Source organism: Pseudophryne corroboree, chromosome 7 (assembly GCF_028390025.1).
Source record: "Pseudophryne corroboree isolate aPseCor3 chromosome 7, aPseCor3.hap2, whole genome shotgun sequence".
In the NCBI taxonomy this organism is placed as follows: Eukaryota; Metazoa; Chordata; class Amphibia; order Anura; family Myobatrachidae; genus Pseudophryne; species Pseudophryne corroboree.
Window position 1 is genome coordinate 255,271,421 of NC_086450.1, and position 22,781 is coordinate 255,294,201.

At 48.4% G+C, this 22,781-nt stretch overlaps 1 protein-coding gene and 1 non-coding gene across 4 annotated transcripts in view; both read right to left on the reverse strand.

The window, feature by feature from the left end:
- The window catches only part of PGAP1 (post-GPI attachment to proteins inositol deacylase 1), a 1,346,394-nt gene that overhangs the window by 171,781 nt on the left and 1,151,832 nt on the right, over positions 1-22,781 (reverse strand). The gene's annotated exons all lie outside the window — the stretch shown is intronic.
- Positions 2,102-2,225, reverse strand: LOC134946977 (U6atac minor spliceosomal RNA). Its single transcript, XR_010182513.1, has one exon. It is a non-coding gene; the product is annotated as a U6atac minor spliceosomal RNA (small nuclear RNA).

Genomic DNA, 22,781 nt, shown 5'->3' on the forward strand with positions numbered 1-22,781 from the left:
CCTGATAACTTAGGAAGTCGGCCTACCAATTGTCCCTGCCAGGAATTAATCTTGCTGATATTGCCACTATTTCTCCACCCAGAGAAGTATGTGGCTTACCTCCCACATAGCCGCTCGACTTCTGGTGCCTCCTTGTAAGTTTATGTATGCCACAGCTGTGGCATACTCCGACTGGACTCTGACGGTTTGGCAACAGGTGATGTGCTAGCTGTAGAGCCTAGAACATTGACTGTCATTTGTTTATAGGCAATGTCGCTTCCTGTGGATTCCAACTGCCTTGGAAGTGGGTGTCCTGAGTCACTGCCCCCCACCCTCGCAGGCTAGATTCTGTGGTGAGGAGTGTCCAATCCCACACTCCGATCCTCCAATCCTATAGGTGAGATGAGGTCAACCACGAGTAGAGATATCCGAGTTCAGAACAAGTGGGATCCCGACCACTGAGACAGAAGATCCAGCTGAAAAGGTCTTGAGCGGAAACGGCTGTAAGGAATTGCTTCTAAGGCCACCACCATCCTTCCGAGTAGTCACATGCATAAATGCACCGACACTCACCTGAGTTGTAGGACCAACCGAACCCTATCCTGAATGGCTTACACCATGTCATGAGTGATGAAGATCCTCTATCTCACCGTGTCCCGGATCATACCCAGAAACTGAAGTCACTGCGTCAGTTGTAGATGGGTCTTTGGAAGAGTCAGGATCCACCCATGTCGTATGAGGAGCCTGTGAGTCACTCCCTAGGTAGGAAATGTGTCCTTAGGAGTGTCATCAATACCACCACGACCTCATGAACCCCCTGGGTGTCATGGCAGGCCGAAGGGTAAGGCCTGGAAATGATGATGTAAGTTCCGAATGGCAAGTCGCCGATACATCTGGTGAGGTGGCCAGATGGGTATATAAAGGTAAGCGTCTTCGATGTCCAAGGACACTAGGAACACTTTTTACTTCAAGTTCAGAATAGGTCTGACCAAGCCGTCTGGCTTCGGAACCACAAATAAAATGTAGAACCCCTGTTTTAGCTGATGTTGGGGGACTAGTACAAACACTTGTGCTGTCAGGAGTTTGACTATAGCATCCTGTATAAGTACACGCCTGTCATCTAAAGTTGGCAAACAGGTGGTGAAAAACTGAGGAAGCTGGAACCAGAAATCGAGCTTGTACCCCTGAGTGATAAGGTCCCGCACCCAGGCATCTGGGCAGCATTCTGCCCAGACATCCCGAAGCCACGCATACGAACTCCCACCCTGGGGTCCCCCAGATGAGAGGAAAGTCGTCATGCACTAGGTTTCGTGGTGGACTTGGTGTCCTGGAGGGAAGAGATCACCATGGCTCTGCCACGTTCTCTGGAACCATGAGAAAGCGCTGATCCTCCTCTGGAATTACCTCTGAATCTTCCTGAGACCCAAAAGGAGGGTCCGGAATAAGACCTTAGAGTGGCTGGCACAGCTGAGGGGATAAAAGTAGACTTACCCACAGTCGCCTGGAAAATCCATTTGTCCAGGTCGGGTCCATACAGGACATTGCCAGTAAATGGTAATGGTTCCACTTCCCTCTTTGATTCTGCATCTGCTTGCCACTGTTGCAACGGAGGACCTAGAAACAAGATTACATACCTCCTTAGATGCCTCACCTAGATAACTGGCTGACTCCTCACTGTGATCTGCAAATGAGAAAAGAACCTACTCTGGGGGTCCTTCTCGCAGACCCTCAGCTAGTGTTTTCACCCAGGCTTCAAAGGACCTATTGACTTGGCTACCAGTGCAGTGTTACGCCTGCTGCTGTGTTAAAGGACATTAATCTTATAATTTACGGTCCGATGCCTCCTTTATAGAGGGACTGGCCGCACCTTTTGGACAGACGAAACACTTAGGAATCTACTGTAGGGGGAGTTTTGCATAACTTCCTGCTATCAGCATGGAAGGATATGTCGACAAAGGTCGACAGGGCACCTGGAATATTTTATTCGGGTGTTTCCTGATTGCGACACTCAATGCCTTGGGACACAATGCCTTCGGGATCTGTTCCTCCACTGTGTGTGGAAACTCGCCCCCATTAATGGGGGCCATATCCTTGTCCTGTGATTCGTTCGACTACAGAACAGATAGTAAAAGCCTTAAAAACTAAGTTGGTGGCAGTGCCTTAAGCGTATATGTGTTGTAAAGGCCACTGGGACCTTTTACATCCTTGTCAAGGGAAGTGCTAACCTTCTCTCTTTCATATAACACCTTTTTGGAGACGTGCATCACAGAGGGGGACTGGACCATGGGCTTAGTGAGCCCTTCCAATTACCTTGCTAGGGCCCAAGCCAAGACCAGTTCTGGGTCTGGTGAGGGGTCAGATTTCTGAGATCTGGAAACCTGCTGAAGAGGCTTCCAGCTCTGCAGACAGGTGTGACATAACAGTAGTGAGCTGCAAAGCCCAAACTGGTATATCCTGCACCTGTGGTGATCAATAGAACCTTGTTGCTCCTAATCACAAGAATTACATAAAAGGGAACTATCTGATTGTCCTTTGTGTGAATTTTTTCTGCACACCTTGTGCAGGTGAAGGTCTTCTGTGAAGCCTTAAAACCCTTTTCCAGCCATGGTAAAACACACTGATATGCAAACAATACAGTAGCGTAGTGGACAGTGTTAGAGAAGTGACTGAGAGTTAAGACAGGCAGGAGAGATGGGCAGAGGAGGAGTATCAGGCACAGTAAATGCAGTAACTAAAGTGAAAGTGATGAATATTGTATTTGTAGGAATTGTGAGAATATAGTTGAGGATGGGTGCATCCAGAGATGTCAGTCCAACCTTAATATCGACATGGACCGTCATCCGTTGAGTGATTACCACTCACTAGTGGGTAAGGTCTTAAACCAGACAGAATGCTGGGTGTGCTCACAGGTACCTCAAGGTCAGAGCAAGTCAGTATTAGTACCGTACCCTTTAGCAATAGATGAGGTAATCGAATTACGGGGTGGGAGACCGGTGGACAAGAAATTCAATATTTCTAGGCCCCCTAGTTTGAAGCTCCACCAGTATCATGTAGACAAATCCTTATTAAGTTTTAATATTTCCAATTACCGAAAACCGGGAAATTGGGAAGTGACGTGGAATAACCAGACAATTACTTTTTCACACAGAGCTGATAGGATACCCATATACTCTGAACTTGTACGCCAAATAGCCAACAGTAGGAGGTATTTTCGGTATAGGTATACGCGTGGAAGTAAGACCATGTGGGTTGGAAAAGTATCGCCAGGGTATTGTGCTCATATCATCCAGCCCGATACTTGTACTGAGCAGATGGGAGAACTAGGGATTGGTTTCTTTACTTGGAAAGTTTGTAATATGGTGATGTCATATTTTGTCCCCTATGTTCTCCCAGATGATGCCTATGTCATATGTGGGAGGAAGGCGTACAAGTGGCTTTCCCCGAGCTCAGAGGGATTGTGTTATATTGGGAGAGTACTACCAGAGGTCATGACCATAACCCATGATAAAATGAAAGACGTTTACCGCAGTGCTCAGGCTTCTTATACTCATACTCACTATGAACACATCATCAAGAGACACCTCATAGATAGAACAGATCACGCAGCCTCTGATTTGATCCACGAATCCACCGGGATTCAATTCCTTCTTGCATTAGACATCACCCGTACTGCCAGAGGAATTATAAATTATAGGTATATCCATGCACTAGCGAACTTGATAGATAATATCACTGAGATGTATGACAACACCTTCAGGTAAACGGGAAGGGAGTTACAAGCTTACAAGAAGGAACTGATTCAGCACAGAATGGTCCTTAATTATGTCACAGCCGTGACAGGTGGGTACTCTGTTACTCTGGCAACTCAATATGGGGTGAAGTGCTGTACGTATATTACGAACAGTACTGATGATCCAACGGAGATTATCGATCAAAAGATGGACGATATCTTGCAGTTGAAGTGGGAGTTCAGGAGGAAACACAACCTTACCTTGGCGGCTGTGAGTAATGAACTGACCGGCTGGGTCTCATGGTTGAACCCACGAAATTGGTTCTCAGGTTTAGGAGAGTGGGCTCAAACTGTTATTATGAGTGTAGGGAAGTTTCTCCTTTGTATTCTGGGAGTCGTCATAATTGTTGGTTTGATATTTAGGTGTGTTCTAATTCTGACGCGGCGCAAGCACAGTACAAAGTTGATGAGTCTAAGGAGCGAGGGCGCTGTTATAGCAGCAGATTTAATTTATGACCCATCCATAGAGACAGTGTTATGATAAGGATTGCAAATGAATTTCATGGCCTGTTTCTTTCACCCGTTTTTCTTTTGTTTCCCCCTCTGCCCAGATACATCCATCCGGAAAGGACATCTGCCTTACCCAAAATGTTTATATGAATGTATTTTAGATATGTGTCTTATCTTCACCTCTGCAACCTCCAGTTAATAGCACACATAGTCGACAGGTGATATCCACATATACTAGCACTCACATCTGTTTCCCCCTCCATGTATCATCAACTAAATGTGCACCCCATTTGTTTTAACAAGAAGCCGAAAAGAGCTCGGTAGTGTTTGTTGGCCCATTTACAGACCCTTGATACGGGATGAAAAAAATTTAATGTATACTTCGCAATACCTCGAAGCTTAATTAGAACATATACGGCACGATGATACATGCCCCTCAGACATGGATTCATACATACATACTTTTACTATCCCACTAGGTCAGTGATTTTCAACCTTTTTCAATTCGCGGCACACCGAACAAGATCTGAAAATTGTCAAGGCACACCATCCGTACCCCACGGAAAAACAACACACACAAGGGGAAATAAAACAAACATATATTGGTCCCCAAGGGGAAAAACACACATCCATTGTCCCCAACAGTAATTAAAACACACTGCCCCCCTGTAGTAATGCCACCACACACTGTCCCCCTGCAGTAATGCCACAACACACTGCCCCCCTGCAGTAATGCCAGCCACACTGCCCCCCCCCTGCAGTAATGCCAGCACACACTGCCCCCCTGCAGAAATGTCAGCACACACTGCCCCCCCTGCAGTAATGCCAGCACACACTGCCCCCCTGCAGTAATGCCACCACACACTGCCCCCCTGCAGTAATGCCAGCCACACTGCCCCCCCCTGTAGTAATGCCACCACACACTGCCCCCCCTGCAGTAATGCCACAACACACTGCCCCCCTGCAGTAATGCCAGCCACACTGCCCCCCCTGCAGTAATGCCAGCACACACTGCCCCCCCTGCAGTAATGCCACCACACACTGCCCCCCTGCAGTAATGCCACAACACACTGCCCCCCTGCAGTAATGCCAGCCACACTGCCCCCCCTGCAGTAATGCCAGCACACACTGCCCCCCCTGCAGTAATGCCACCACACACTGTCCCCCTGCAGTAATGCCACCACACACTGCCCCCCCTGCAGTAATGCCACAACACACTGCCCCCCCTGTAGTAATGCCACCACACACTGCCCCCCTGCAGTAATGCCACAACACACTGCCCCCCTGCAGTAATGCCAGCCACACTGCCCCCCCTGCAGTAATGCCAGCACACACTGCCCCCCCTGCAGTAATGCCACCACACACTGTCCCCCTGCAGTAATGCCACCACACACTGCCCCCCCTGCAGTAATGCCAGCCACACTGCCCCCCCTGTAGTAATGCCACCACACACTGTCCCCCTGCAGTAATGCCACCACACACTGCCCCCCCTGCAGTAATGCCAGCACACACTGCCCCCCCTGCAGTAATGCCACCACACACTGCCCCCCTGCAGTAATGCCAGCCACACTGCCCCCCCTGTAGTAATGCCACCACACACTGCCCCCCCTGCAGTAATGCCACAACACACTGCCCCCCTGCAGTAATGCCAGCCACACTGCCCCCCCTGCAGTATTGCCAGCACACACTGCCCCCCCTGCAGTAATGCCACCACACACTGCCCCCCTGCAGTAATGCCACAACACACTGCCCCCCTGCAGTAATGCCAGCCACACTGCCCCCCCTGCAGTAATGCCAGCAACACTGCCCCCCCTGCAGTAATGCCACCACACACTGCCCCCCCTGTAGTAATGCCAGCCACACTGCCCCCCCTGTAGTAATGCCACCACACACTGTCCCCCTGCAGTAATGCCACCACACACTGCCCCCCCTGCAGTAATGCCAGCACACACTGTCCCCCCTTGCAGTAATGCCACCACACACTGCCCCCCCTGCAGTAATGCCACCACACACTGGCCCCCTGCAGTAATGCCACCACACACTGCCCCCCTGCAGTAATGCCACAACACACTGCCCCCCTGCAGTAATGCCAGCCACACTGCCCCCCCCTGCAGTAATGCCAGCACACACTGCCCCCCCTGCAGTAATGCCACCACACACTGCCCCCCCTGCAGTAATGCCAGCCACACTGCCCCCCCTGTAGTAATGCCACCACACACTGTCCCCCTGCAGTAATGCCACCACACACTGCCCCCCCTGCAGTAATGCCAGCACACACTGTCCCCCCTTGCAGTAATGCCACCACACACTGCCCCCCCTGCAGTAATGCCACCACACACTGGCCCCCTGCAGTAATGCCACCACACACTACCCCCCCTGCAGTAATGCCACCACACACACACTCACTGTCTGCCATATTGAAAAAGCACTGGCTAATAAAAAAAAAAAACACTGGTCCAAACCTTTAATGTTCTTTTTTCCCCCTCAGCGGTGGGAGCGGCAGGAGCAGTGAGGAGGGGATTCAGCGGAGCAGCACGGGTGGGATGGCGGCATGGTGTATGTGACCTATGAGTCACACCACGTCGTAGGGGTCACTGGCCGGGCCACAGAAGAGCTGCCTGCGATGCCTGATAGTGATACTGTAAGTGTATAGTATCACTATTGGGCAGCTCAGGCAGCTCTTCAGCAGGCACGTCACAGTGTTTATAGTGCTGACGGCAGCTGCTGGGTGCGGGCAGAAGGCTTTCCTGGCGGCGGCGGCGGCACATCTGATAACCGCTGGCGGCACACCAGTGTGCCGCGGCACAGCGGTTGAAAAACGCTGCACTAGGTCATACATTTCCCACCTACAATTCTCTGACAACTCCAAGCTTCTGTAGATATTGTGTAGATATTTTTCTGTTTTTAGTGATTAGATAGTGGCAGTTATTGGTGACTGCCAAAGGGTGGACTGTCAAAGTCGAAAAATACTACAATACACACACCAAGTACAAACTACACACAGATGGCCTCCGTGCGCGTACTTGCTCTGCTGTGCGTGCACATATCCGCAATTTGCGTATGGTCGCTCCCGCGGTCCTGCGCATTAGCGCATGGTATGGGTATTTACGGTAGAGTTTGTGAACGCATGGAAAGCTATCAAAACACATTACATATTTAATCCAAATAGTGCACAATGTACACATAGCCTCCCTGCACCACATCAGAAAGTAACAACAGTTTGAATGGTTTCAGAACAAAGGGATTCACCTTTACAGAATAGGAGGGGACCGAACAAGGTTATAAGGTGGTGTTTGGTATCCAGCTGAAGGGTATTTTAAGGGTAACATTCCAGTGTTGGTTTGAGAAAGATCGCATGTTCCTGCGGATAGTTAGGTGCAGGAGCAGAATATAGATATAAACTGTATTTACTGTACATTATGTATGCGGCGGGAATCCAGAGGAGACCACCCACAAGAGCAGTTGGGAAAGACATCGCCTACCTATTCAAACCGACCTATGACCTCTCCTGTACTGTAAATGTGCATCCCTGTGTCCAGTGGACAAAGAGATTACAGTATCTATTGTATTGCTTTTTGGAAGAATTGTATAAAGAGAGCCTGCTGCAGGCCTAGTCAGACACAAGACTCACAAAGTTATCTATCAGATGACCGAGGACCGGACCGGGTTGCGCAAGCTTATCCACTCACGTATGTACCATTGAATGTAGCCATTTACTCTGTTATATTGTATTGTATTATTTGTATTGTAACCCCCTTTCAGCAATAATGCCTTGTGGTGTCGGAACCCAGCGGTTTAATTACAATCTGGTGTCGTGTCTTCATTGCCCTGCTAAGGTTTAAAGTGTATCTATCATTGCATTGCATTGCTGTAAAAGGTTTAAAGTGTATTTAAGGTGTGTTTAAGGTATAGCTTTCATTCCTAAGGATAAATCAGCATTATCACACACATGCCCCCAGTGCACCACTGGGGGCATATACATATATGCCCCCAGTGGTGCCAGATACACATATGCCTCCAGTGGTGCCAGATACACATATGCCCCAGTGGTGCCAGATACACTTATGCCCCCAGCGATGCCAGATACATATATGCCTATTGGTGCCAGATACACAAATGCCCTCAGTGGGGCCAGATACATATATGCTCCCAGTGGTGTCAGATACACTTTTGCCCCCAGTGATGCCAGTTACATATATGACCCCAGTGGTGCCAGATATACATATGCCCCCAGCAGTGCTATATACACATATGCCCCCACCGGTGCCAGATACACATTTGTCCCCAGTGGTGCCAGATACACTTATGCCCCCAGTGATGCCAGATACATATATGCCCCCAGTGGTGCCAGATACACATATGCCCCCAGCAGTGCTAGATACACATATGCCCCCAGTGGTGCCAGATACATATATGCCCCTCAGTGGTGCCAGATACATAAGCCCCCAGTGGTGCCAGATACATATGCCCCCAGTGGTGCCAGATACACATATGCCCCCATTTGTGCTCACCCTCCTCTGCTGCCGACCATTCCCGTCTCTGACGCTGAGGGGAGGAGAGCACAGTGCATGTCTCTCCTGAGCCATACTCACTGTGTCTCTGTCTCCGGCGGCCATTTAAAATATGGCGTAGGCTTGTGAGCCAATCAAAGCTCACGGGCTGGCAGCCAATCAAGAGCCAGTCCATGAGCTGTGATTGGCTGACAGCTGAGAGACATTTTTAAATGACTGCCAGAGACGGAAACACAGTGAGGGGCAAGAGAGATGCGCGCTGCACTCTTCTCCCTTCAGCGTCAGAGACGGGAATCGACGGCAGCAGCAGGCGTGTGCGGGGGTGCCAGACATTAGGGGGTGCCTGCGTGCACCAGGCACCCCCCGTGTGCACACCTATGGGAACACTAGCCAGCAGCCTTAAATAATTAAGGCAGATTTGAGACATAAGATAGGGGCAATAATATAAAAAACCACAGACAGTTTTCAGTTACCTGCAACAAAAAAGTGTTGTAACTTTTGAACCATAACGGTTATTTCAAATCTGTTTGCAGCAATAAACTTTTCAGCAAATACTGATGTTGTACGACCCCCTTTCCATTTGAAAAAAAACTGACTAAGATTCAAGATGACCAATTTCAATATGACGCCCATGTTCGGTACATACGCTAAAAGATTGCCCACCTCACCCACACCTTACTGGAGTATTCAATTTTCCCATTTCCTTACAGTTTTTGAAACAAAAGGGTGTACTGCGACTTTGGAATCACCCTGTATATAAATTCTTTATTGTGATAAATATATAACCTGGAAGTATATACAACAAATTCATTGGAGGTCAAAATAAAGGGGAAATAAAATATTTTTTTTAATACATTGCTAACACATGAGAGTACAGTGTGTGGTTTTAAACACTATGTTACACTTTGTCTTGTCACTTGTTTAAAGTTTTTAATATTTCACAGTTACAGGTCTTTTAAGAAGTTGGAAATAAAAGTTATATTTTAAATGTGTATAATTATTACATATTAGTGTGCAACTGCAAGACCAATTCTTTTTTCTTTGAATTTAAAAAAAATGTAACACAGAAACAAGAGTTTAGTGTTACTATTCTAGTACTACAAATCATCACTGTGTTTACTGAATGAAAACAATATTAGGGCAGGCTTTCATTTGTTTGCATATAAAGCAATGAAAACAAGGCCGGTTCTAGACCTTGTGGTGTCCCAGGGCGAAAGTTTCCTTTGGTGCTTTCTCTCCTTCCCCCCTGACAGGTAGAACAGGGTTAGTGCATGCCTGAGGCGTGCATGAAAAATAGGGTTGTGGCTTCAAAGAGAAGGGGCGTGGCCCCTGTAGATTTGCCCCCAGTTATTGTGCTCCCTGTAGATGTACCCCTGTAGTTATGCCCCCTGTAGATTTGCCACAGTAGATGTGCCCTCTGTAGATGTACCCCATCTAGATTTGCCCCCAGTAGTTGTGCCCCCTGTAGATTTGCCACCAGTAGATGTACTCCTGTAGTTATGCCCCCTCTAGATTTACCCCATGTAGTTGTGCCCCCAGTAGAGATGCCTCTGTAGTTATGCCCCCTAGTAGCGCAAACACATACAAAAAAAAAAATATAGGATTTTGGTACTTACCGGTAAATCCTTTTCTCCTAGTCCGTAGAGGATGCTGGGGACTCCAAAAGGACCATGGGGTATAGACGGGATCTGCAGGAGCTTGGGCACACTGAAAAGACTTAAAACTGGGTGTGAACTGGCTCCACCCTCTATGCCCGTCCTCCAGACCTCAGTTATAGGAACTGTGCCCAGGAGAGACGAACATTTCGAAGAAAGGATTTCTGTGTAAACTAAGGGCTACAAACATACCAGCCCACACCACAACCATACCGTACAACCGGAGTACAGTAAACCAGATAACAGTATAAAAAAACAACAGCAACAAGCTGAAACCAGAAATACACAACCCGTGTATAAACTAAGTGAACCGACAAGAGAACACTGTAAGAAACAGTCCGCACTGGGATGGGCGCCCAGCATCCTCTACGGACTAGGAGAAAAGGATTTACCGGTAAGTACCAAAATCCTATTTTCTCTTACGTCCTAGAGGATGCTGGGTACTCCAAAAGCACTATGGGGTTTATACCAAAGCTCCAGACCGGGCGGGAGAGTGCGGACGACTCTGCAGCACTGACTGAGCAAACGCAAGGTCCTCATCAGCCAGGGTATCAAACTTATAGAATTTAGCAAAAGTGTTTGAACCTGACCAGGTAGCCGCTTGGCAAAGCTGTAAAGCCGAGACGCCCCGGGCAGCCGCCCAAGACGAGCCCACTTTCCTGGTAGAATGGGCTTTCACTGACTTCGGCACCGGTAACCCGGCCGAAGAATGGGCCTGCTGAATCGTACTACAAATCCAGCGTGCAATAGTCTGTTTTGAAGCAGGATGACCAATCTTGTTGGAAGCATACAGGACAAACCGCGCCTCAGTTTTCCTGGCAACAGCCGTACGGGCGACGTAGATCTTCAAAGCCCTCACTACATCCAGAGACCTTGGAACTGCCACAGCATCCATAGCCACCGGTACCACAATAGGTTGGTTAATGTGAAACGAAGACACCACCTTTGGTAAAAATTGTTGACGAGTCCTCAATTCTGCCCTATCTGAATGAAAGATCAAGTACGGGCTCTTATGTGATAAGCCCGCCAACTCAGACACTCGCCTGGCAGATGCCAGCGCCAACAGCATGACTACCTTCCAGGTGAGAAACTTCAACTCAACCTTACGCAAAGGCACAAACCAGGAAGACATGAGAAACTGTAAGACAACATCAAGATCACATGGGGCCACAGGAGGCACAAACGGAGGATTGATATGCAAAACTCCTTTCACAAACGTCTGAACCTCTGGGAGGGCAGCCAATTCTCTTTGAAAGAAAATAGACAATGCCGAAATCTGCACCTTGATGGAGCCAAACTTCAGGCCTGCATCTACACCAGCCTGCAAAAAGTGGAGAAAACGCCCCAAATTAAATTCTTCCGCAGGAGCCCTTTTAGTCTCACACCAGGAAACATACTTCTTCCAAATATGGTGATAATGCTTCGCCGTAACCTCCTTCCTATCCTTAATGAGAGTGGGAATGACCTTCCCGGGAATACCCTTACGAGCTAAGATCTGGTGCTCAACTTCCATGCCGTCAAACGCAGCCGCGGTAAGTCTGGAAACACGCATGGACCCTGCAACAACAGGTCCTCTCTTAGAGGAAGCGGCCAAGGATCTTCCACAAGTAATTCCTGAAGATCCGGATACCAGGCCCTTCTTGGCCAATCTGGAACTACGAGAATCGCCTGAACCCTTGCTCGCCGAATGATCCCCAGTACCTTTGGAATGAGAGGAAGTGGAGGGAACACAAACACCGACTTGAACACCCACGGAGACACCAGGGCGTCCACCGCACTGGCTTGGGGGTCCCTTGACCTGGAACAATAACTCGGGAGCTTCTTGTTGAGATGAGATGCCATGATGTCTATCAGAGGGAGTCCCCAACGCTTTGTCACTTCTGCAAACACCTCTTGATGAAGAGCCCACTCTCCCGGATGGAGATCGTGTCTGCTGAGGAAGTCTGCTTCCCAGTTGTCTACTCCCGGAATGAAAACCGCTGCCAGAGCGCTCACGTGTTGTTCCGCCCAGCGAAGGATTCTTGTGGCCTACGCCATTGCAGCTCTGCTCCTTGTGCCGCCTTGACGGTTGATATGTGCCACCGCTGTGATGTTGTCTGACTGTACCAGGACAGATCGACCCTGAAGAAGGCTTCTCGCCTGTAGCAGGCCTTTGTAAATGGCTTTTAACTCGAGAACATTTATGTGGAGACCCGCTTCCTGGAGCGACCATCTCCCCTGGAAGTTCCTGCCTTGGGTGACTGCACCTTAGCCCCGGAGACTTGCATCCGTTGTCAGAAGTACCCAGTCCAGGATACCGAACCAGCGTCCCTCTAGGAGGTGAGACCCTTGTAGCCACCACAGGAGGGAAATTCTGGCTCTGGGAGATAGACTTATCTTCCGGTGCATGTGCAGGTGAGACCCGGACCATTTGCTCAGCAAGTCCCACTGAAACACCCGGGCATGAAACCTGCCAAACGGAATGGCTTCGTACGCCACAACCATCTTCCCCAGAACCCGCATACATTGATGGATGGACACAGTCTTCGGCCTCAGAAGTTCCCTGACCAACGACTGCAGTTCTAGAGCCTTGTCCTGTGGAAGAAATACTCTTTGTAACTCCGTGTCCAGAATCATGCCCAGAAAAGACAGCCGGGTGGTCGGAACCAACTGAGATTTTGGCAAATTTAGCACCCAACCATGCTGTCATAGCACCGACAGCACCAAATCCACACTCCTTAGCAACCTTTCCTTGGACCTCGCCTTTATCAGGAGATCGTCCAAGTACGGGATAATTGTAACCCCTTGCTTGCGAAGGAGAACCATCATTTCTGCCATGACCTTGGTGAAAACCCTCGGGCCGTGGAAAGGCCAAACGGCAACGTCTGAAATTGGTAATGAGAATCCTGTATCGCAAACCTGAGGAAGGCCTGATGCGAAGGAAATATTGGGACGTGTAAGTAGGCATCCTTTATGTCGACTGACGCCATACAATCCCCCCCTTCTAGGCTGGAAATCACAGCTCGAAGAGATTACATCTTGAACTTGAAAACTTTCAATTATGGATTGAGGGATTTTAGATTAAGAATCGGTCTGACCGAACCGTCTGGTTTCGGCACAACAAAAAGACTCGAATAGAACCCCTCCCCCCGTTGTGACGGGGGAACGGGAACAATGACCCTCTGTTGACACAATTTATGTATTGCTGCCAGCACCACCTTCCTGTCCGGAAGAGACGCTGGTAAGGGCGAAACGAAAAACCGGTGAGGGGGCACCTCCCAAAACTCCAGTTTGTATCCCTGAGATACAATCTCTAGGACCCAAGGATCGAGGCCTGAATGAATCCAGACCTGACTGAAGACTCGGAGACGGCCCCCCACCGGTCCGGACTCCCCCAGGGAAGCCCCAGCGTCATGCGGTGGACTTGGTAGAGGCACGGGAGGACTTTTGGTCCTGGGCGCCCGACACGGCAGGCGACTTCCTACCCCTTCCTTTACCTTTAGAAGCGAGGAAGGACGAACCTTTTCCACACCTGTATTTGTTGGGACGAAAGGACTGCATCTGCATATAGGGAAGAAAAGAGGACTTACCCGCCGTCGCGGTAGAGACCAGGTCCGCCAAGCCGTCCCCAAACAAGACATTACCTTTGAAGGGTAAAGCTTCCATAGCTCTCTTGGAGTCGGCATCCGCATTCCATTGATGGATCCTCAACACCCTCCTTGCCGATATTGACATGGCATTGGCTCTTGATCCCAAGAGACAAACATCCCTCGCCGCATCCTTCAGGTAATCTGCAGCGTCCTTGATATAACCAAGAGTCAAAAGAACATTATCTTTATCAAGGGTATCCATATCAGCAGCTAAATTCTCAGACCATTTAGCAATAGCACTACGCACCCACACCGACGCCACTGCAGGCCTGAGCAATGCACCCGAATTAGCGAAAATGGACTTCAGAGACGTCTCCAGCTTGCGATCCGCCGGATCCTTGAGAGCTGCCGTGTTAGGAGACGGAAGCGCCACCTTCTTAAACAAACGAGATAGAGCTTTGTCAACATTTGGAGACGACTCCCATTTTCCCTGTCATCAGAGGGGAAAGGATACGCCATGTAAATCCTCTTGGGAATCTGCCACCTCTTATCTGGCGACTCCCAAGCTTTTTCACAAAGAGTATTAATTTCATGAGAGGGGGGAAACTTCCCTTTGAACAAACAAATCCTTGTTTCCTGCACCGCAGGTTCATCAGAAATGTGTAAAACATCCTTTATAGCCACAATCATGTACTGAATACTCTTCACTAAACGTGGATGCAAAGCAGCCTCAGAAAAATCGACCTCAGAATCAGAGTCCGTGTCAGTATCTACCACTTGAGTAAACGGCCGCTTTTGCGAGCCCGATGGGGTCTGTACCTGAGACAAAGCCTCCTCTATGAACTTTTTCCACACCTGCGTCTGTGACTCAGACTTATCCAACCTCTTTGATAAAGAAGCTACATTCGTATTGATTGTACTTAGTAATGTGAGTAAATCAGGTGTCGGCTGCGCCGACAGGCCTAAATCCAGACCCACAACCGCTCCCCCAACAACCTCCTCGGGTGAATCACATTCAGCCTCAGACATGCCGACACGTTTAATCGACACAACGACACACACTCAGATTGTCTCAGCTAGGGGACAGGCCCACAGAAGCCCAGACAGAGGACCCAGAGGGAGTATGCAAGCTCACACTCCAGCGCCCTATATGACCAGCACTGCTATAAATAATAGTAATAAATGCACCACACTGCGCCCCCCCCTGAAATATCTCCCCGTTACTTGTGAGGAGTGATGGAGGTCCCGGCCCAGCGTCTCCTTCAGCCGCGTGGAGGAGAAAAAGATGGCGCTGTGAGCCGCGCGCTAAGCTCCGCCCCTTCCCGGCGGGCTTCAGCGCGCCAGATTTGAAAATACTGAAAATGCCGGCGGGGGCCGAGAAACGGTGCCGAAAAGGCTTTTGCCGGCTTCCCGGACCCCAGTAACCTGCTGCCCAAGGTGCCCCCCCCCCCCAGCGCCCTGCACCCTGTGAGTGCCGTCAGTGATAGTGTGTGGGAGCATGGAGCGCAGCGTTACCGCTGCGCTGTACCTGGTTACTGAAGTCTTCTGCCGTCCTGAAGTCTTCTGATCTTCTCATACTCACCCAACTTATTTCTTCTGGCTTCTGTGAGGGGGTGACGGCGTGGCTTCGGGAACAAGCAGCTAGGCGCACCAAGTGATCGAACCCTCTGGAGCTAATGGTGTCCAGTAGCCGAGAAGCAGAGCCCTTAACTAAGAAGAAGTAGGTCTGACTTCTCTCCCCTCAGTCCCACGATGCAGGGAGCCTGTAGCCAGCAGGTCTCCCTGAAAATAACAAACCTAACATAAAGTCTTTTCCAGAGAAACTCAGGAGAGCTCCCCTAGTGAGTGTCCAGTCAGTCCTGGGCACAAAGTCTAACTGAGGTCTGGAGGAGGGGCATAGAGGGAGGGGCCAGTTCACACCCAGTTTTAAGTCTTTTCAGTGTGCCCAAACTCCTGCGGATCCCGTCTATACCCCATGGTCCTTTTGGAGTCCCCAGCATCCTCTAGGACATAAGAGAAAATACAATACTCACCAGCCCCGCTCCTGCTTCCCGACCGCTGCTGCCACTGCTGCCCGCTCCTCGGATCTATGGGAGAGACGTCATGACGTCTCTCCCATATCATAGCACAGACATTAGAGGTCAATTAGGCGCCAGCTGCAGAGGGTGCCCACACATCCCACGGCGCCTGCTGCAGCCGGAGTGCGGGTGGGCAGATGGCGTCTGTGGGGTGGCTGCACCCACGCCCGCAGGCCGCAGTGCCCCGGGCGCCCGCCCTGCTTGCCCATGCCTAGATCTGCTTCTGAATGAAAATACAGGTGAATAAATTATCACAAACTGTAAATAACGGGATGTAATGGAGTTCAAGTTTATAACAATGTGTGAGTTCAGCACTAAACTCACATTTTGCAAACTCAACCAATTTAAAAGGATGTGGGAACATGCAAACTCGCATGTTTTACAACTTGCACATTTTAAACGCACATCCAGATGTTTTTCCATTATGAACATGTACAGTAAGTGTGCGAGTTCTAAACTCACACATAAAACATTAACAAAAAAAAATCACAAGAAAAATAGACCAGGTTTACATACAGATGTGTCTCCTTACATCTTTGCCCAAGATGCAAATGCATCATGGGACAAAGATAGCAGCATGATGTGGCGTTCGCGGGTGCATGCGTATGCACACACCCGCTGTTTAAACCGAACCACACCAATGCAGTTAGCGGGACGATTATAATGCCGCTGCCTGCGTATGGAGGGGGACCCAGCAGCACTTTACAGGACCAGGAAGCAGGATGTTATTTGTCCACTACCCACAGTTAGAATCAGCATAGGGGGACAGCAATTGCAAGCACGGGCATATGCTCGGTGTCCTAGTGGCATTGTATTAAGTTTAAGATTGGTAAAAGGATGCGAAAAACACGTTCCACACTAAAAGAATCACATGAGACCTGGTGGGTTGCTCCTTTAATAAGGAAGTAGCCCTAAAGAGAAAAGGACACCATTTATACCGCTGATTACACAGGTTGCAATGAACCATGTGCTCAGTAAAAAAATTTTATTGGGGGTAATTCCAAGTTGATCGCAGCAGGAAATTTTTTAGCAGTTGGGCAAAATCATGTGCACTGCAGGGGAGGCAGATATAACATGTGCAGAGAAAGTTAGATTTGGGTGTGGTGTGTTCAATCTGCAATCTAATTTGCAGTGTAAAAATAAAGCAGCCAGTATTTACCCTGCACAGAAACAAAATAACCCACCCAAATCTAACTCTCTCTGCACATGTTATATCTGCCCCCCCTGCAGTGCACATGGTTTTGCCCAACTGCTAAAAAATTTCCTGCTGCGATCAACTTGGAATTACTCCCATAATTCTGAACAAGAGTCTGTTATATTATTGTCAATACATTTCAACATATAGTATGGTGAGTTCCAGGGGCTCAGTCAAGGCTACATTTCATGAATGTACTACTTAATTAGTCTTGATTTTCTTTTGAATGTACCTTTTTGTAATTTATATTTTTGATTGCCACTTCTTCTGTGTATATAAATCTATGTTTGAATGTTTATGTCAACTTTTAGTCACAATTATTCCAAATATTGAGCCATGTTGACACATTCTAAATTGTAATTTGTAAAACATAGTAGGAAAGATCAATAGTGGTAATTGCATCAGTAGGTAGCAAACATATTGTAACCAATACACTTTTACCATGCTTATTACCCACTTGGTGATGCCGTTACTGTTACTTTTTTAAAAAAATGTGCCCAAGTTACACAAATTGTCATACTTTTACCACATTTATATAGATATAGCCCCAGGATATCCTCATCTTTCAATACAATTGTGACAATCTAGAGTTGATTCTGGCAGCTGAATTTATGAATTTAGGTCCTCATTCAGACATGGACGCAGCTGCGCGGTCACTCGCAACGGCCGCATCCAGGTGGTCTGCACATGCGCACCGGTCATTGTGCGCATACGTGACCTTACTAGGATGTGGCCACAATGCTATAGACAGCTGCAGGTGTTGCGGGGGTGGAGTTATTATGTAGATTCTTCTCAGATGCATCTAAATTTGTCATTGTGATTTAGACAGAATATAAAAACATTTAAAAATGATTAGATATGGGGAGCGTGGCCTGGCATCTGAGAGGGGTAGATGCACTAGCCAAAAGCTCCGGCCCCATGCCAGAATAAAGTGCCCCAAGTCTCACTCACAGGGCTTCTGTGACCCGCCCGTCACCTCCTCTCACCTTAGCTATGCCTGGGCATTGTATAGGACAGAGCAGCGGAGCCGTGGTTCGCACTAGGCACTACTGTCTGTCCATCCACAGCCGGGACCTCGATTTTCAATGGCTCCTGGGACAGACTGCCAGAGCTGAAGATTCGGCGCCGCCGGAAACCCGAGGGCAGGTGGACGCTGCCGCAGGGGTCCACACTCTTGACCCCTCCATATCTGATGACATGCTTCTCTTAGGCAGAGCTCACCGGGCCCTCAGACCTCGCTCTCAAGCTTCTGATCCACCAAGGGATGTAATACTCTGCTTTCATTACTTTATGGCAAAAGATCAAGTTTACTCACAAGCTCGATGTTCGACTGACAATGCTTATGAGGGGGCGAAGCTACTAATTTTTCAAGACCTATCTCCTCTGACCCTGGCAAAGTGAAGGGAAATGAAGGATATAACCAAAATTCTATGAGATCATAACATCCGATATCGGTGGGGCTTTCCGTTTAGCTTGCAAGTGCGGTCAAATGGTAAGACTCTTTCTGCACACTCTCCTGATGAGGCCCTCCACTTGCTCAGCAGTTGAATCTCCCACTCCCTTAACCTCCTGTAGCTAAAAAGCCTCCCGTTATAACCTAGGATCCCTTATCTCAAAGAGACCCAAGGAAGGAGTAGCAAACAGTTGGTCCCAGTTCCATCCAACCAGCTGTTACCTGACTTGTCCAATGACTCTATGGGAGTCATTCCGACACGATCGCTCGCTGCAGTTTATCACAGTGCAGCGATCGGGTTGGAACTGCGAATGCGCTAGCGCCGTAGTGCGCCGGCGCATGCCGGACAGCCGAAGGCTGCCGTTCCCTAGCGATCGCCTCTGCCTGATTGACAGGCAAAGGCGGTTGCTGCGCAGAAGGGGGCGCCCGGTGGCATTTGGCTGTCATTTTGGGGGCATGGTCCGGCAAATGCAGGCGTGGCTGGACCGTGCGTGAGCCAGGCCGCAGCGGCTGTGTGACGTCACACGCATCCGCTGCGACCATGGACAACGAAGAGGTTCTCCCAGCCAGCCGCAGGAGTTGCGCTGGCCGGGAGTTACTCCTCAAATGCAAAAGCATCACCGCTGTGCGATGCTTTTGCACTTCTGCAGGGAAGGGGGGCGGCACTGACATGCGGGGCGGACTAGCCCTGTGCTGGGCATCCCCCCGCATGTCTGAGTGCTTGATCGTAGCTGTGCTAAATTTAGCACAGCTATGATCAACTCGGAATGACCCCCGATGTCTTTTACATTACTTCCCTACAGGGAACCCAAGATTATACTCTGTTCCTACCTCCCCTTGGTAGGCTCTTGAATTGTTAAGTTCTTTAACATTTTTTTTGTTATTGAGTTGTATTATTAGTTATTTTTTTTCTAGCCTAATATTTCATTGCTACAAGTAATATGTTAAGAAACACTGCATCTTTAGGCATTGTTAGTTACCCGATAAACCTTTTTCTTCTTGGTGTCTCTGGTTTAGAAACTATGCAATTGGCCGCTTTTACACCAGGATCTTTTATATTGTATAACTTTGCAATTTTGGTTATCAATATCTAGTTAATATGTGACTGTATCTGGAATACTTTGCTCCATGGGCTTCTCGCTCAGCTTCCCCATAGCCTTGCCTCTCCCTCCCCCCTGCCCTCTTGAGATTAAGTCTTTCCTTTCCATTTACCTCTTCCTTTCTTTTAACTCCTATTTCTTCATACTCTCTAGCAACTTCTGGTTGTTATGCTACTTTTACTCTTTACCGGTCATACAGCCCCATGTACACCCGGGTCCTAGCCCATTTTTTGGTTATTTAGTAACCCGTGCTTCTCCCCTGTTTGGCACTTTGGCCATTCACCCCCATTCGGTCGGTTTGACCGACTTTGGACACATTAGGCTACTTAGCATATCCTTTCCATTGGGCCTTCCCCAGTCCATACCCTTCCCCCCCCTTTTTTGCCCTTTCTTCTCTCTCCAGATGTCCAGATTGTTTGGTACTTTCTATTCTGGCGTTTTCTTGTCCTGATTGCACTTATCACACTACATAACACACCATGGCTATTATATTCTTGACTTACAATGTTAGAGGTCTGAATTAACCTCAAAGACGCTCCACTCTATATCATACCCTTCGTCGCCTTAAAGGTGATATTATATTCCTCCAGGAAACTAATTTTGCTGGTTCCCGTCACCCAGAACTTAAATCTAAACACTTTCCCTATGCATATCATGCCTGTGATCCATCTCATAAAAAATAGACGTTATGGTAAGAACTTACCGTTGATAACGTGATTTCTCTTATGTCCACAGGTATCCACAGGATAACACTGGGATATGGTTAAGCGACAGCGGAAATGGCACCAACACGGTCACAAGCTTTCTGGCCTCCCAGGATGCATCGCGGCCTCACCATATAGTCCCGCCCACTGACTCAGTCAGATCAGTTCTTTAGGCAGGAGCATCAGGTAGAGACCTGTTTAGGCGATAAGAACACACATGCACACCCTTCCATACAAGAAGGAAGAGGTTTAGTGATTGTCTAGATCCTCAAATCAGGTGCATCAGGGTGGGATCCCTGTGGACATAAGAGAAATCACGTTATCAACGGTAAGTTCTTACCATAACGTCTATTTCTCTGGCTGGGTCCACAGGATTATCCACAGGATAACATTGGGATTCCCAAAGCCAATTTTAGTGGCGGGGACGCTCCTGATTACACAGGAGGACCTTTCGCCCGAAGTCTGCGTCATGAGAGGCAAAAGTATCCAAGGCATAATGTCTGATGTATGTGTTTATGGAAGACCATGTGGCTGCTTTACATATCTGTTCTGCTGAAGCACCCTGTTATGCTGCCCATGAAGGACCTAACTTACGTGTAGAGTGTGCAGAGACATTAGCCGGAGTAGGGAGATCTGCATGAGAATAAGCTTCTGATATTACCATTCGGAGCCATCTCGCCAGCATCTGTTTACTAGCAGTCCATCCTCTTCTATGGAATCCGTAGAGGATGAAGAGAGAATCTGTTTTTCTGATGGCACTAGTACGATCTATGTAGATTCTTAAAGCTCGGACTACGTCCAGCGACGCCTCTCCCGCAGATAGTCCCGGTATCTGAAAAGCTGGGACTACAATCTCTTCATTCAGGTGAAACTTTGAAACCACCTTTGGAAGATAACCAGATCTCGTTCTGAGAATTGCTCTGTCTGGGAAAAAACTTAGGAAAGGAGACTTACATGATAATGCTCCTAAATCTGACACTCTTCTGGCTGACGCCATTGCCAGTAGAAAAAGCACTTTAGCCGTTAACCATTTAAGATCTGCTCTCTTAAGCGGGTCAAACGGAGGACCCTGGAGAAAATTAAGAACTAAATTCAAATCCCAGGGAGCTGCAGGAGGAACAAATGGAGGTTGAATATGTACAACTCCCTGAAAGAAAGTACGTACATCCTGTAAATCAGCAATCTTTCACTGAAACCATACAGTTAATGCTGATACTTCAACTCTCAAGGAAGCCACTTTCAAACCTTTATCCAATCCTGCTTGAAGGAAATCCAAAATCCTGGATTCAAATTTATTCCAGTACAGCAATGAATATAGGCTTGCCATATTCTATGATACACACGAGCTGAAGAAGGCTTTCTTGCTCTAAGCATAGTTTGGATTACTTGTTTCGAAAATCCTCTCGTTTCTAAGATAGAGGTTTCAACAGCCACGCCGTCAAAGACAGGCGATCCAGATGACTGTGGCAACAAGGACCCTGCATTAGCAGATCTGGACGTTGAGGGAGCAGTATCGGTGCTTCCACGGACATTCTTAGCAGATCTGTGTACCAATGCCTTCTTGACCAAGCTGGAGCAATTAGAATTATTGCTGCCTTTGCTTGCTTTATTTTTCTCACTACTCTGGGTAACAGAGATATTGGAGGGAACATATATGCCAGATAAAATTTCCATTCTACTGACAGTGCGTCTACAAGGACCGCTCCTGGATCCTTTGTTCTCAATCCGTACCTCGGAACTTTGTTGTTTAGACAAGATGCCATGAGGTCTATCTCTGGTAGACCCCATCTGTTCACTAGTGTCTGAAACACTTCTGGGTGTAATGCCCATTCGGTTTCCTGAATGGTGTGTCGACTGAGAAAATCCGCTTCCCAGTTCAGGACACCTGGGACAAACACTGCTGACAATGCTGGGAGATGGAGTTCTGCCCATCTTAGAATGGAAGTTACTTCCTCCATCAGTCTCCTGCTGTGAGTTCCTCCCTTATGATTGAGGTACGCTACTGCTGTCGCATTGTCTGAGCGAATCTGGACCGGTCTTTCTTGCAGACTGTCCTTTGCCTGAACTAGAGCCAAGTAAATGGCCCTTATTTCCAACAGATTTATCGGCAGGCGACTTCCCCTTGCGGTCCATTTTCCCTGGAACCAAAGGCTTCCGAGTACCGCACCTCAGCCTTGCAGGCTGGCATCTGTTGTCAGGACTTGCCATTCTTTTATCCAAAAGGGTCTCCCCTTGTTTAAATGGTCTGTCTGTAGCCACCACGCTAGAGACCTTTTTACGTTTACTGGAAACTTTAT